The sequence below is a fragment of the Pollicipes pollicipes genome, unplaced genomic scaffold (assembly GCF_011947565.3).
Source record: "Pollicipes pollicipes isolate AB1234 unplaced genomic scaffold, Ppol_2.1 Scaffold_2555;HRSCAF=2994_pilon_pilon_pilon, whole genome shotgun sequence".
NCBI lineage: Eukaryota > Metazoa > Arthropoda > Thecostraca > Pollicipedomorpha > Pollicipedidae > Pollicipes > Pollicipes pollicipes.
This window is the reverse complement of record NW_023596136.1, coordinates 15,538,899-15,555,698: the sequence shown is the minus strand read 5'-3', so window position 1 is coordinate 15,555,698 and position 16,800 is coordinate 15,538,899. Positions and strand designations below refer to the sequence as shown.

Sequence of the window (16,800 nt, the reverse complement as noted above, 5' to 3'; positions counted from 1 at the left end):
GAGTCAAACCAGCTAAGCAGAGCTTGTCGTTGGGAAAACTCCCGGAGCCGGCGCCGTGAATTTGGGTATATGTGCATAACTTCAACTATATCAGAAATTGATTATGGAGCATGAAGGTCAAATGTGAAGTGCTTTGGATATGTGCAGCGCAAAGGATTGCGATATCTTCAGATATGTTGGTTACGTTAATATGTACTCACGAAATGCTTGCGGATGATGTTCTTAACGATGGTTTTTGATACAGAGATATCAGTTATTCTTGGAAAATATGGAACCATACTGTCGTTCCACAGCTTAGAGCCAAGGCAAGATGCTGTAAATAGTCTAAACTACGATTATATAAAGGTTGGTCTAAATCTTTTGCTCGCCGCATATCCATGTCATTTGATTCGTAGAGCTTGTAAATTAAATCGAATGATGCAAGGAGCTGTGAAGTTTCAAATTTGTGCATCACAATTAACATTTGGTATTTAGCAGCATCCGATAGTTTTAAACTTTTGTATCGTTAAAAGATTGGCTCTGAGCTTTGTGGAGGATTCACATTTTATATAAGACGCACAGCCCTTTTTTGCAAAATTACCAACCGACCTAGTTGAGAAGCATAATTTATACCCCAAATCAAGCGGCAGTCATTTAAATAAGGAAGAATCAAAGTGATATAGAATAGATGTGACCTCGTTTTATCAATAAAGTACCTAACCCTACTTATGATTCCAATATTTCTACTTACTATGCTTGCAACCAAATTAGTATGGCTAGTAAATTGAAGAGATTTATCAATGATTATACCCAGGTATTTTATTTCTTTTTTTCTTCAATAGGTGAATTATCAATTTGCACATTTATCTGGAAATGCGAAGAAAGGGTAGTGTAATGCTGTGTGAATGTTTTTGATACGTTCAGGGAAAGAAAATTAGCAGTAAACCAGAAAGTCATTAGAAGCAAAAGCGTATGGACATTGTTTTGAAGTTCAACAATCCTTCATTTTTGAAAATAATCGCAGTATCATCGGCGTAAGACAGACAAATCATGTCACTGCTTAATTTAGGCAAATCAGTTATGCAAATTAAGAAGAGAATTGGACCGAGAATGGATTCTTGAAGTACCACCAATTACTACATTTTTTTTATTGTTGAAAGATAATTCCTGATTTTTACACATTGAGTTCTACCAGACAAATAAGAAGATATGATTTCATGAGATTTTCGTCGAATACCATATTAAGTAAGTTTACGTAGAAGAAGGTTTATGTTTACAGTGTCAAAGGCTTTTTTCAAATCTAAATACAAACCTAACACATATTCCCCGTTTTCAAAAGCATTAGTGACAGTTTCCTGCTGAAGAAGAATTGGTATGTAAGTACTTTTGTTCTTCTGAAATCCGAACTGATTTTGGTGAATTAGGTGGTTTTGGTTTAGATGGAGGACGAGTCTATTATATATAAGTTTTTCGAGAATTTTGGACATAAACGGTAAAATACTGATAGGTCTGCAGTTATTTACAACTTGCGATTTCACACTTTTAAAGGCCGCTTTTCATTTCAACTATTGTGTTATTGGTAGACGAACACAAGCCCCGCCCACTCGTATGCTAGGCTGTTTCATACCAGCTACTGACTATTGGAAAGCGCTACATTTGCTGCGCATCTGTGACCATCAAATTTGGGAAGAAAAATAAGTTTGTGAGTGGGCAGCAGCGTGACCGCGGTCAAAAAGCTCTTGTAGATGAAAATATAAGTGATGGGAAAGATCTTGTGTGTTTGTCATTCATATCTCAAAAACGTACACGGGAATGGAAGCATTCATCTTTGATGAATTACAGAGAGAAATTGCCCCAGTGGCTCCATTAGGCGACGACCCACTTGAAGTCATCCATTACCGCAATCTAGATAGATGAGTTGCATCAGACATGATAATGATAATGCCAGGGGTGCAGTTTCGGAAAATACTTTCCCACTTTCCATCAACTTGAGGGGAGATAAAGCTCAAGTTGGGGGTGGGTGTGCTGAAGCGCCCCCCCCCCCCTCAGCTGAATAGGAGCTGCACCCTTAGATTAGGACTTGATGAACTCCTAGCCATGCGTTTTTACTGCTCTGGACAAGCCTGTGTGATAACATTGGGTGATGAGAATGTCCATTGGCTTTTGCCTAAAAAATTGAGCATGGTGTTTCTGTTGGTGATACTTTCCTGATGCTTTCCTGGCATGTGTCTGCAGACCTTTCCTGTTCCTGCCGATGTTAATTTTCCAATCTAACAACACTCCACATGTAGCGGGGAAGTTTGGGACCGAAGGAGCTTGGAAAAAATGAAGACTTCAATGAAAAAACAGTGCCACTACTAACGGACCAACAGTACGTGGAACAGCTCAGACTGAAGAGGGGCACAGTGAGGAGGATTATTGGACTCTTGGGTGAAAGGGATGAAAATCCCTCTGGACAGGGGCGGGAACCTCATCCTAGAGAGAAACAAGTACTCCTCACTCTCTGGTACCTGGGAAGCATCAGCAGCTTCAGAAAAGTGGCAATGCTCTTTGGTTTGGCAACATGCACTGCTTGGACGTTTGTAGATGAAGTTATTGAAGACCTGGTTACAATGAGGGATTTGTTCGTCAGCATACCTCCTTTGAAAAGCATGGCACGAGTGATGGAGGGTTCAGGTCGCTGAAGAGGGTCCCCAATGTGTGCGGTGCTCTGGATGGGTGTCATGTAGGGAATGTTGCAGCCTCATAATCATCCTGAGGCCTACCCCAACAGAAAGGGCTTCTTCTCAGTTAATCTGATGGCCCTCTGTGATTCATCCCACAAGTGCATGGACATCTGTGTGGGGTGGCCAGGGTCAGTTCATCACTCGCGTGTGTTTAGAAGGAGTACCCTGGATAAGGGGCTGGCAGACCCCATCACTAGACATGCAATCCTTCCACAAAATGGTTTCATTGTTGGTGACCCTGCCTTTGAACTACAGAGATGGCTCATGACACCATTTCGGGAAAATCAACTGACAGAAAATAGGAAAAAGAAAAAGAAGTGCAACCGCCTGATCTCAAGTACACATGTGGTAGTGGACAAAACCTTTGGAATTCTGAAGGCAAGATTTCTGCGCCTCTCCTGTGTGGAAGCTCAATCAGTTCAGAAAGTTGTGAAGCTCATAGTGGCAGCCTGTGTTCTTCACAACATTTCACTCCAGGAGCATGACTTTTGGAAGGAGGATAGTGAAAATCAGGTCACTGAAGGCGTATATGCCGATGAAGAGGTGCGACTGAGAGCTGGAGGACTACGGGAGCATACGAATCCGATACTCATTGAACCATCCGCTGTTGTGGTGCGTAATGAGCTAGTGGAAAGGCTTTGGGTGCTGTAGCAAGGCTGATGGTGCTGCTGGATAATCACTGGCTGTGTTGCAGTGTCTATGGTATTTCCGTTATGGTGTTCGCTGTAGGTCAGCGTGATGTAGATTTTGCAATGCTGTAGAGGTCTGAAGGGCAGTGAACAAAGCGTTTTTTGCTGGCAGGAAATACAACATTTGTGTGATCTATGTGTATTCCAAAAGTCCTTACTCCAGTGACTGGAACTGCTTCCAAGTGAAATGTTGCAATGAGAACGGGAGTCATACAGAGACAGGTTATAGTGCAGTTCTATGAGGGCACATATATGCACACACATTGATGACTGGCGTTAAGGCATTGCATGAGCATTAGAAACACATCATATTCACATCACCTTGTACCACAACTCACTCCTGTCTGTGTTAAATAGGCTTCACTTTTCTTTGGACACCTGCAAAGCTTAGTGCACAGCCATCCAGCTGATGCTTTAAATGATAAAAGGCACTGCATGAACACCATGTTTGCACGGTGCTGGGTTCCTGGCTAAATGGCATACCCTCAGCAGGTCTTAAAAACAAAATCTTATCTGAACTTCTCCACGGAAAATACAGCTAAAACTCTTCACTTCTTGGTGTTGGTTTCCACCACATCCACCAATCGGGCAAGTAGTTCCAGCATTTTCTCTTCAGCAGCAACCCTCCTCTCTTCTATCATCAGCCTGTGCCTCTCAAAATCATTTCTCTCCATCAGGTATTCGCCAATGCTGGCCTCCTTGAAGCGCCTCTTCCGCTCACAGTGGCCACGGCCCTAATCTCCACTGCTGCTGCTATCACTTCCTCCAGATACTTGCCATGTCAAGTAACGCATGTCACACAGGTCACTGAACTGATCCACTATGACCTTGTGCTCTGGGTACCTGCTGTGTCAGATGGCACATGTCACATGGCAGACCCCACCGCCACCTCATGCGCAAGGTGCCTGCCCCATCACATCATGTAGGCCTGTGGACTGACACCAATGCAACATCATGCTCCTGGCACCTGTCCTGCCACCTGTCACCTGCCACCTGGTACCTGCCACAGCACAGGTTACCAAACTGACACTCATATTGTCTCCGGGTACCTACAGGTCATGTCACACATATCACCAGACTGACACTCATATTGTCTCCGGGTACCTACAGGTCATGTCACACACATCACCAGACTGACACTCATATTGTCTCCGGGTACCTACAGGTCATGTCACAACATCACCAGACTGAAGACACCATGGGGGTACCGGGTCTCCGGGTACCTACAGGTCATGTCACACACATCACCAGACTGACACTCATATTGTCTCCGGGTACCTACAGGTCATGTCACACACATCACCAGACTGACACTCATATTGTCTCCGGGTACCTACAGGTCATGTCACACACATCACCAGACTGACACTCATATTGTCTCCGGGTACCTACAGGTCATGTCACACACATCACCAGACTGACACTCATATTGTCTCCGGGTACCTACAGGTCATGTCACACACATCACCAGACTGAAGACACCATGGGGTACCGGGTCTCCGGGTACCTACAGGTCATGTCACACACATCACCAGACTGAAGACACCATGGTCTAGTGCTTTTGGTGCCTGCTGGGTCAGGCGACAGATGCATGCTTGCAAACAAGAGCAAATCATTTTTGCTAAACTGCAATGCTATAACAAGAGGGAGAAAAAACAAATAAAACATACATCAAGTGATGAAGAAACATGGGAATCAGGAAAAAGATAAGACCACCAATTACTCTCCATCATGAAATGATCACCTTTCTCCTCTGGATGGTCACACTCTGGTCCACACTGTCCTTAGAACAGCCTCCTGCAATTTTCTGCTCCCCCCATCCTTGCCCATGTTGCCTGTCCCGTTGCATGACTCAATGACATAGTGAGGCATTATCTTTGGGTTTGCACCTAGGAATCTTTCCAGAACAGTGAAGTGCTTCACATTTTCCAGGACACCCCTCCCAGTTTTCTTCTTGCCTGCATTGTCCTTGATGCATTTGTATGCTTGCATGAGGGCATTCCACTTAATCTTTACTTGCTCTGGTGTCCCCCCTAACTTCTCTGCTACCTCCAGCCAAAAATGTTTATTTTGCTTTGGCAGCATTTTGTTGAACCTCCCATAGTTTTCCTCCATTATTGTCACAAGAAGGAAACATCTCTCATCAGTCCACTTTCCTCCTCCCACCCGTGTGCAGAAAGGGGAATGAGCATCCAGCTCTTCGAGGTGCTGGAATGATACCCCACATGTCTGACATTTGTGGGGAGGCACATGCAAACCTTGGTCTCCCTGGTTGCATGCTAACAGGTGGACTTCTGCCTCCTCACGGCTAGCAAATGTCTGAGCGCAATGTCCACACTGGAATGGCTGGGCGTCTGCCGTACACTGCAGCAAGTGTTTTTCTCCTTCATCCTGCTCATGGAATTCCTGGCTGCAATGTCCACATCTGAAAAGCCTGGAAGAAGAGGTCGTCTTAAAAGTGGTGCCAAAAACGAGTGGTGGATTCTTGGGGATTGGTGGGTGCACTCTTCAACACAATGCTCATATGTTACCTGAGGTCTTTCAATATTACCCTGGCATTTATTCAAGTGGGCAGTGACAAAATATTAAAGGCCTGCTAGCGCCCCCTTGAATGCACAGTTAGGTGTATTACAAACATTTTCGTAGGAATATGGCTGGTAATACAAAGATCACTAATAAACGGATGTTATTCTGCTCTATATCCTTAAATGTGATGGAATTGCAGAAACTAGGTCATCATAACATGGGGCTAAATTCATGAAAGCGTGGGAAAAGGCTTACTTCTGAGGGAAACATTGGCATGCAAGCGAGATTTCTCAATGGTGGGTTCAGTACATGTACTCTGCAGCACCAATTCAGAGGTACAACAAACATCATCTGTTAAGATATTGCGGCATATCCCCCACCCCACTGAGATCACTGAGAGGCGGTCAATTATCATCAAGTCACGAGCTTAAAAAAAGAATGTCCCGCTAAGTCCCTAGTAGCCCGCAAGGACTAAAAGATTCAAAGCACTAACGCGAGGTCGTCTGCACCGCGCGCCGCCATGATCGTGGACGCCCCGCCGACCACCGACATGTTAAAAGGTTTTGCCAGTCCAGTAAGCGACCAGTGTGACATCACACCCTCTACGTCATGAATCCATCATGGCCGACCAGCCAATCATGGAACAGCAATAGAGACAGAGACAGACAGGTGAGTACCGGTGGTACAGGTATTATGATAGTTGAGATGAAACGCGCCGAAAGATGGGTTTAATCACGGCTTTTTTGAAAATGCCTGGTAATATCCCCGAAGACAAACAGCTGTTGAAAAGATGGATAATTGCCTTGAATATTACCTTATAAGATAAGTTGAATTTTGTTAAATTAATATTGTCGACTCCACCCACGACGTTATTTAGCCCATTGATGGCAAGAATTAATTCCCGTTCATAAGTGGGGGGCAGATTCATTTCATTTTCTCCATTTGTGATGAGCTGGAGTGGGTCGAATGATAATTTAGGAATTTTGTCTTTTAACTGTTGTCGAATTTCAGCGAAAAGTGGTTAAATGATTCTGCGATATCCGGATCGTCTGTGATAATCTTATCATTAGCCTCATTAATCCTGGCTGGATCTGCATCTTTTTTTGTTGAATTTTTGGCAGTGTATGATGTTTTCCATGTTTCCTTGGAGTTGCCAGAATGTTTAGTGAATTCATCAATGTAGTACTTCTTTTTGGCTAGCCTGAGAGATGTAGTTAGAATGTTGCGGTAAGAAGTGTATTTTGCATTATTTTGGGGTCTGGGGTGCCTCAATTTCTGTTCGAATAGCTTACTTTAATGTGTAATTGATAAAAGAAGTGCAGGCGACACCCATGGTTTGCGTGAGCTGGTTTTTCGAGAAATGTGCCTTGTATGAGAAAACCTGGTGATCCCAGCATTGTAAACATACACAACTTGATTTGCAATAGCATCAGGTTCTGGCTCATTTTCGACATCAATAAGGTGATCAACAAGGAATTGTTTAAGTTCTTCCAGGCTTCTGTAATCAAGTGTGGTAATAGGTGTTCTAACATCAGTGGAGTGTGTGTGTGTGTGAGGCGTAGTTCATTGGAACAAATATAGGGAAATATTCAGACAAATCATGAATGAGAATGCCTGTATGCATTACTTTTAATAAGAAATTGCAACATATGTTATCTAGAAGCGTACAAGATCGATAGCAAGATCGAGCTGTCCTGGACATTGTAGGAAAGAAGCCATTTGAACACATGTTCGTGAAAAATGCTTGCACATTTAGATTGATAACAAGTGGAAACAGATCAAACTTGAAATCACCAGAAATAAATGTTACTCTGTTCATTTTTTAAGCCAAATTAGGCATCGCTCTAGCTCTGAGTTGAAGTGGTGTTTGTCAGTGTTGGGTGACCTATAAATTTGGTAAATGATAATATTAGCATTATCATACAGAAGTTCAGCACAAGCCACTTCAGCTGCAGAGAAAACTGGATTGCTAAGTTGTATAGGATGAAGATGATGAGCAATGTATACTGCTGATCCACCACCTACCCCTTTTGATCTACTGCAGTAAAGAACTTGGTATCCAGGTAAGTCATAAAGAGATTCCAAAGCTGCAGGCAGCCATGTTTCAGATATAGAAATTACGTGCCGTGTTATATCAGTCTGGGCAAGCAGACTAATTAAATCATCCTGCTTCTTCAGGATTGAGCGAATGTTAACATGCATAAGGTTTAGTGCACTGATGTTATGCGGAATAACAGTTTTTACCTTTTCAGGTAAATAAAATGTGCATGATTCTCTTAGTTTCTCATAATCATCATATGAAAGTAAAGGATCATTACCATCAATGTTTGAAGCAAATGGAATAAACACCTTATTATTTGAGGTTGAACCCATATAGAAAGGTGTTGATGGAAAGTAAGGTAAAGAAATGTGGATGGGCTAGAAAAAAGGTCATAGAGGGAGTTCAGAAAAGGGAGATGATTTTAGTCATTTAAAGATGTTTTTGAATATGACGCCCAAGATTTCAAAACGAGAAAGCATGTGTTGAATGATGGATGCCAAAAACAGGTTGTGTTGATAGGACTTTTCTGCTAGTCACAGCTTTAGCATGCAGGCATGACATGAGAACGTGGGCAATGAGCTTGATAAGTACATAGAATAAACGAGCACATTATCATGAGCAGTGTAGGCCACCAAGCCAGGCATCACTGGCAAATTCCTTCCAAACTGGAAATAAGGCATTACAATACAGTAGGCTGTATTTACACCACCATCAGTTAGGGTGACAAATCCATATTAGGTTAGAGGGCAGCACCACTACAATTAGTGCAGAATTATTCTGGCAATCCAGGGTATTTAAAGGAAAAACAAAAAACAAACATGCACCCATTCCATGATGTCCCTGCCTCCCAGCTGCTCATAATAGAAGTAATTAAGCTCCCATCTGGACTTGGTGTACACATAATGCACATTAGCCCATCACGGAGTTAACTTCAGTGAAACGATCATTTCATGCCAAATGGTATCGGGTACGCTGCGGACGACAATTCTGCCAGCAGAAATTCGGTTGGTGACAAAAAATACACCGTTACAAGCTCTGGACATTCTGTCCCTTTGTGAAATAAGAAACACAACTGTGAATGAAGTTGGCAAGTCGTCATGAGTGCAAACCTGCATCCTGTATTGTCGCACATTTTACAAGACAGTTTAATGGCATGTCACGAGCAGACATGGAGATAGACACAGACAGAGACAGAGATAGAGACAGAGACAGACGGACAGAGACAGAAAGAGACAAACAGATATACAGACAGTCAGAGGACGAGAGCTAGAGGCAGAAAGTCAGAGACAAAGAGAGACAGAGAGATAGATAGAGAGACGGAAGGACGGGAAGAGAGAGAGAGAGAGAGAGAGAGAGAGAGAGAGAGAGAGAGAGAGGGGGGGGGGGAGACGACCATACGCTTGTAGTCATCAATCTGCCAGCATGCGATCAACGCCTCTGGCCACCGCTCACCTTCAGCCGTTAACTTCAACACACCGCAAAGTGGATAAGCCCACAGCCTCCCAATCATGCAGCATAGCTCATAGTCTTGGTCATAATCATATAATTTTATTCACATTCACTCACACATTGCTTAACATCAATGCCAAAGCAAACAACATCAATGCCTTAGGAATAATAAATTACCACAGTACAAAGCAGTACAACATAACAGAATGCGTGCTCATGTTTAGCTATAAGTACAGCGAGCTATTTAGGACGTGTTGATTCCGTGAATATGCCGCTCGAGTGAAAATGGTAGGAAACGGACAGTGACGAAAGGACGTTGCTAGACAGGACGTTTTCCACGCACAGTGACGAAACGGCGGTTTTGACGACCGTTCAATCTCGTCCACATCCAGTGGGCAGTACTTCGACCTTCGCGTTCCGTGACGGAGGTTTTCTCCCTCAGCCCAGTCTCTGGAGATAAAATGGATGAGGAGTGCAACAAATGGACCAGCAGTGCAACACATCCGCTGCATTCAACTTGCCTGCTTGCATGCACCAGGCGGCAGTGTCACTTGGGGCCTGACCAACACTTCTCAGCAACTGTGACCAACCACTTTAACCCGCGCCCGCCCAAGGGGTATTGACTTCCCCTACGGATTCCAGTACAGCTCAAGGATGAATGCTGGCAGCAACTCAAAAGTTTCATAATCTGTTGTTACGTTAATTTCTCATCCTCCGCGCAGACATGGAGTTTTTATTTGCCGAGATTCGTGACCCAAGCTGGTTTAAAGAGGTCAGCCTCTGAAAAAGTTGATCACATACACCATTTTTGCCATTATTAACACTTACTATAGTAATAAAACATGACAGCACCTATAGTTTGCAATTTTTCAGATTTTTTTTAAAACTGGCGAGGTCAGTGACCTGGAGTTAGCTCATGTTTCCTATCTTGGGAAGTAAGGTAAATGTGCGCGAGTTGGCTGTAGTCTTGGTTTTCTGTATATGAGGAAACGAGTTCTTATCACATGCAGTCCCATCATATGACCACAAAGCACATGACCTTGGTCCAGGTTATGAATTACTTCTATGGATGAGTTTTGCGAAAGACTTGATGAGCACGAGTCTTTGGGGCTTATCGACTGCACGGTCATACAGTCACATGCTTAGGCCCAAATAGGCAGTTTGAGTAGTAATTTTAGGCGCATAATTCGAATACTCATCTTAAAACATGTTGTGATGTCGCACAAATGCATATTGAGGTCACAATAAGTCACGTGAAAACGTGTTAGGTCATATGAGACCATCCAAGTTCAGTGACCCATGTCAGTTGCGGAGAGATTAGATGAACAAGTGCGACCTGTATAGCCACCTCATTATCGTGTCTGTGAAGCTAATGACGTATAATTTTGTGTACCAACGTGCAGGTTCTCAGTTTATCATAAATACGCTGCCAAGCGTCGAAGGGCTATGCATAATGTGCACAAAGTTATGTGATTTTCGGTGCCTAAGACGTACAACACACAATTTCTGACCACGTAAGAACATTCCGTTGGTCACATGGACCCCGCTAGCAAATACACTTTTCTCTTGGGAGGTTTATAAATTTGGACCAAGCTGACCTCAGAAAACCTTTAAGCTAGCCTAAAATGGCATCGTAGTGTCAGGAATGCACTTCCCACAGCTGCACGTAATGATATTAACTTAGGCGAAGCCCATTGTGAAAAGTATCGCTTTTGTAGACTACTGGCAGACTAACTTTGCATGGCGACCTCAACTGACCTGACCCCCCTGAAGGAACCGAAAAACTAAATGGACTCCCTTAGTCTTAACGCCTATTTACGTGCCCCCCATATCCCCCTTGCTGTGTTAAGGAAATTATTAGCTGCACCTATCAGAATGACGTTTCTGAGCTTCGTGACGTCGGGTGACCTCATAGTTTACCTAACGATTCAACGAGACCTCCACAACGGTGCCTTGTTTTGTAATACACCGTGTGGAAATTGGAGATTCCAGAAGAAGTCAAATGCCCACTCCCGGCCGGGCGCGGCTGTTTCGGACCCCCGGCGGGTCGCTAAAACGAGACACCCCATTGCTACTGTCACTTCTGTCTAGACTGAGCCGTCGTGGTTTTCTTCTGTACCATCCATGACCTGGCAACTGAAGCTCCCCTCAGATCTCTTCCGGCCCAGGTCTCAAATTTGGTTGAGAAATGAAAACTTCACTCTTTCCGAGATTGGGAGAAAAAGAGCCGTGCGCAATAAGCTATGAGAATTAGGGATGCACCTGTTGCCATCGAGGTTCACCGGCTCACTCCAAAACTCAAGGATCCCATCTGGACACTTTCGCCGGTGCATCATCATGCGTGGGAACTCCGTTTTGTTGAGGAAGCCCAATAAGAATTCTGCCCACCCTAACTCAAAATCCGTGTCGCTCCCATGCTATCTACCCAGATGTTCCAATTTGATATATGCGACAACATTGCATCGAGGTGACGCTTGTTTTTGCAAAGTGCATCGAGGTGACGCTTTGCAAAGTGCCTACAGAGGATCAGCCAGGTCCAGACCGTTCTGGTATCCGGTGCCGTTCAGCCAGCCGGCCAGCTCGAAGCCAGTCTGGTTGCCGACCACCCTGAGGCTGTGCACAGCGCAGCAGCCGCCTAGTCCCAGCACGCGGACAGCCAGGGGCGGCTGCGGCGTGGCGGCGCAGAAGACCTCAGCGCCGTTACCGACCCGCACCGACACCGCGCTGGCGTTATAGCGAACGTGGAAGAGGCGCGCCTTTGTGCTGCTGAGGATTGCTGGCGTGCTGACTTCGCCGAGCAGATGCGTACCATTGCGTGAGACCACCTTGGTGCTAGTGTGTGTGTTTTCCGCATTGCCCACTGCCACCTTGATGTGCCGGCTGAATGGGAACATCTCGGCCAGCATGACTTCGCAGTCGCTCTTGGCTTGACACCAGAAGCTGATGCGGACGTCGCCAGATGGCGCTGGCAGGCGGCGCATCAGGTAACTGGCCGGCGGCAGGGTCATGAGACCCTGATGGCCAGCCTCGTAGAAGCCGTCGTCGAACATCCATTCGTCAGCCACGTTGGACGCGAACTCAAAGTCAGCGACGACGCCCGCTGACCGGAGCAACAAAAACTGGGCCTGAATCGTCTCTGGAGGCGTGGCTGTGCCAATCAGAGTGCCGTCTTTCGAGATAGAGAGCACCCCACCACACCACGCAAATGAATAGTGGTCGAACACAGAGTTGGAAAGCGCACCTGGTACGCTGAAGGACTTGAGCCTGTGGTTGAAGTTGCTGGAATCGATATACCTCAGATCCACGCTATTGTTATGTTTGATTATCCAGCGGTACCTCAAGGTGCCCGAAATCATGTGATCACTGTTGGAGAAGGCGTCGATCCTGACGTACGTGCGTCCCCGCAGACGGATGCGTACCTGCAGCCAGCAAACAGTGGGCCGTATCCGCTTAAACAGAGCGTGGCGACCGTCGGTGTTCAGTCGGAGGTAGACGGGCAAGGCCAGACGTTTGGTGACGGCCCAGTAGCCGGACACGGGTCGGCAGAGTCCGCCCCGGCAGCTCCAGCAGCCCGGCGGCGCCAGATGGTCACACACGTCCCCCTGATCGCAGGTGGTGCGCCTCTCCTGACAGCCGGCCCTGCACAGGCCGTGGCCGGTGCATGCCGGGAGTGCAGCGGTCGCCGACTCGTCCGGCGGCGTCCGATACGCGTCCAGGTAGCGCGTGCCGGGCCGGGGTACCAGCTCGGCGCCCTCAGTGCCGCAAACACTCCCTGAAAACAGCTGACAATTGGCCGCACCGGGCAGACGATCGAAGTTTAGCGCGGCGCATGGCCGGAGGCGCGCGCACAGCTGTGAGCACGCCAGCAGGCTGGGCAGCTGGGTCTCGGCCAGCGGCGCCAGTCCGACGGCGTGGCGGTCAGCACGGTGCCGGCCCCGCAGGTGCAGCACCGGCGCCGTCTGACTCCAGATGCCAATCAGCAACAAGCTCCAGCAGAGCAGACGGAGGCCACACGGACGCCGCATGTTAGGCAGACGGTCCGACCACCGCAGCTGTCCACGGCCGACTCCGCAGTGGTCGGCTGCCCTCACCATAGCGGCGCCACCGCGGTCCGTCGATGTTGCTGTGTGCAGGGGTGCCTATAGAGACGGCACAGCCACGGTCGCACAAGACAACACCGCCTCAGCCCAACAACACCATCTGCGGGATTTTGTCAAATGCCAAAAGTATGGCGTATCTATCTGGAAGTCTGGTATGCAGAAACCTGGATGCCTGGGCGCCAAAAGAAGCATCCTGTCACCGCAACAGTAAGGATGTGATCATCCAATCGTTAGAGACATCCATATGGCGAGGACATTTAGAAACTCAACAACTGCCATCGCAGCAATCGGTGGAGAAATTATGAAGGCGTTTGCTGGCGCCCAGGGGATGCACTTTGCAAAAAATATTCGGGTGAGGGGTGAAGCCAGTGCCCTTCTCTTTAATGCTTTCAGTATTTAGGTGGACACGGACTGTCTCGGTCAGCAGTGGGACTGAGAACGCAACCCCTTCAAACCAGTACAAATATCCATTTTCTCCACCATACTTCCAATGTATACGTGCCAGTGGTACACAGTTTGTGTGGTGCGCACCCATATTGTGGAAAGCATTGGACATGTAAGGGAACACGGAATAAGTACCGAAAATGGGAAGGATATCACCAAGTGTCACTGTGTCGCGCACGTCATTGTCTTCGGCGACGAAAAAGAAAATGTGTCAGTAGTTGCTCTTTGTTTTCTTCAGTTAACAACCCGAGACCCCGTGCAGTGCGACACAAGCGTAATCACCCGCACCTCAGGGCTCGGGCCGTCAACCGGCTGGTTGCGGCCGAGTGGCCGGGACTAGCACTGCTGCGTTGATCGTGCTAGTCCGGTTTGAAACATTGGTGCCAGCATCGACGTGACGGCGGCCCGGACTGACATCGGCAGGGAAACGGCAGGGAAACGGCAGGGAAACGGCAGGGAAACGGCAGGGAAACGGCAGGGAAACGCCTCCAGAGAGGGACAGATCACCAAGGGTATAGAACGCTGCGCTGTCAAGCTGCACACAATATATTACCGATTTAGTTTAGTTTAGTTCACTTGGTTTGAGGCGTTTCGGCCCGTTCGGACCATTAGGAGGGTCAATTTCAACTAATAAATCATTCCGCGCCTTTAGAGGGTCTATTTCAACTCAAACTTATGTGTTTTGAAGAAAGAAAAAACGCGACATCTCATCTTTTCACAATAATTGAGGCGTTTCGGCGCGTCTAAGAAAATTGAATAAAAGGTTTAGAAGATGTGGATGGTCATTACCTAGGAGGACTTCCAACGATAATGCAACGTTGTGGTGACGACAGTACACGACACGACAGTGTTTCCAATGTCTTCCGTTGGTGTTGAAATTTGTCACATTCAAGCAAAATATGCTTAGCCGAAAGGGAATGATCATACTGATCGCGGGTATTTCAAATATAACTAACTATGTGTAAGCTTTGTGTGTCCGATTCGAAGACGTGCTAATACTTTTTCAAACGGTCTGGACGGTTTATCGACGGCCAAGGTGCAATTTCCGGTTTTAGGTCGTGAAGCTGTGTCCTGGTGGTTTCCGTCCATTGTCGTTACCAAACTTGTTTTGCTAAATTATGAATGACCGTTTTTATTTAAGCATGGTCAACAGGAACTGGTGTTATGTCAGGGGACGCCAATGCTTCCTCAGTCAGTTGGTCGGCTCTCTCATTTCCTGTGATACCCCGATGGCCCGGCACCCACAAAAAATGTAATGTCTGTCTTGTGTACATAACAAAATGATAAATGCTTATAACACGGACAACGAGGTGGTGAGTGAGGTCAGGATTGACGAGTGACAAAAGGGCCGCCCTAGAATCTGGGCAAATTACTATATGCCTGGTCCTATGATTTTGTCGTTCGATATGTTGCAAAGAAAGAAATAAAGCAGTCCTGCAAGATATAACGATGTTCCATCGGGTAACCTACATTTTTGTGAGTAATGACCGTTACAGAATATCGCGCATCGGAGTCATGGAGCCATCGGTATATATAAAGCGACAGTGTGGATACTTTGCGATCATACGATTGAATTTTTGTTGTACATAAGCTGTTGTGACGGTGCGTTTAGAATCAGTAAACAGAAACATAACTTTGGGAGGTGCCAGTTGCACAAGGAGTTACTACTAAGTCAGGTGGCACGGAAGCTCTCGGAAGGGCGTAATTTAAACTAAAACAGTGATACGTGATGCAATTGTAATGCCCGAGCGACGCTGTGCTGGTCCTAAGTATGTATGTTGAAATCGCGGCAATATACGCGTGGAGGTAAATGTTGGGTGACTTGGAGTTTGTCTCATCGTTGTGACCTATCTTATAGTGTGCTGAATACGTCGGAGGGCTAAAGGTATAATGAAGACATCTACTTCAAGTGCCGAAATTGGGGATGTGCGCAGTGCTCCTTGTGCAAGCCGCAAGAACATATGTTGCGCAACAGTTAGGGACTTCAGACTGGCTTCCGTGCCACCGGCATACACCACTGATCCATATTCAATAATAGGAAGAACCGAAGATTTACATAATAACAATAAGGTATGCCGGTCAGCACCGTAGCTTGATCCCGGGATGCACCTAAACAAATTCAAACGTGTGACGCATTTGGCGCAGACATGTTTAACGTGCTTGGACATGGACAACCTCGGGTCGAGAAAGATGCCTAGAAATTTGAACGATGAAACAAAAGGAAGATTGTGCCCGTTCAGTTGGAGAGAATATGTTGGTGTATCTCGTCGCCTTTTACTGAAAATCATAACGGCTAATTTTTTAGCGGAAAATAGAGACCATAACGTATTGACCATTGTTGTAACTTATGAAAGGCGTTTTGAAGGCGTGGCAATGAGTGACAACATTCTTCATCTCAGCACCAGGTCGCGCTGTCATCCGCAAAAAGTGACGAGGATACGCCTGACGGGAAATCATCAAACAGGTTAAAGAGTATTGGAGGTATACAGCCACCTTGTGAAAGACCGTTCTCTTGAATGTTAACATTAGAGACCGCTGATCGGCATCTTACACGGCACGGCCGCATTTCTGAGAGAAATCCCACAAGATAGGATGCTTTTAAAGTTTAAAAATTTAGTATAAAAAATAAAGCTGGTTTATATACCATATCATAAGCGCGAGTAGTATCCAGAAACACAGCAGTGACCTGGCGTTTTTGGCGAAATGCGCGACGAATATCTGTTTCCAGACGAATAATATGATCACAGGTGGTACGGTTGCGTCAAAATCCACATTGCTGACCCGATTTAAGCTTTTTTACAATCTATTATCCAGGCAAGGCGTTTGCCAATCATGCGTTCCATAAC

The 16,800-nt window shown here is 46.2% G+C and overlaps 1 long non-coding RNA gene across 1 annotated transcript; it reads right to left on the bottom strand.

The window, feature by feature from the left end:
• Positions 1-3,540: 3,540 nt before the first annotated feature.
• Positions 3,541-6,493, bottom strand: LOC119110652 (uncharacterized). The gene is made up of 3 exons (XR_005095527.1): positions 6,414-6,493; positions 5,653-5,828; positions 3,541-4,240 (listed from the first exon to the last, which is right to left on the bottom strand). It is a non-coding gene; the product is annotated as an uncharacterized LOC119110652 (long non-coding RNA).
• Positions 6,494-16,800: the final 10,307 nt, after the last annotated feature.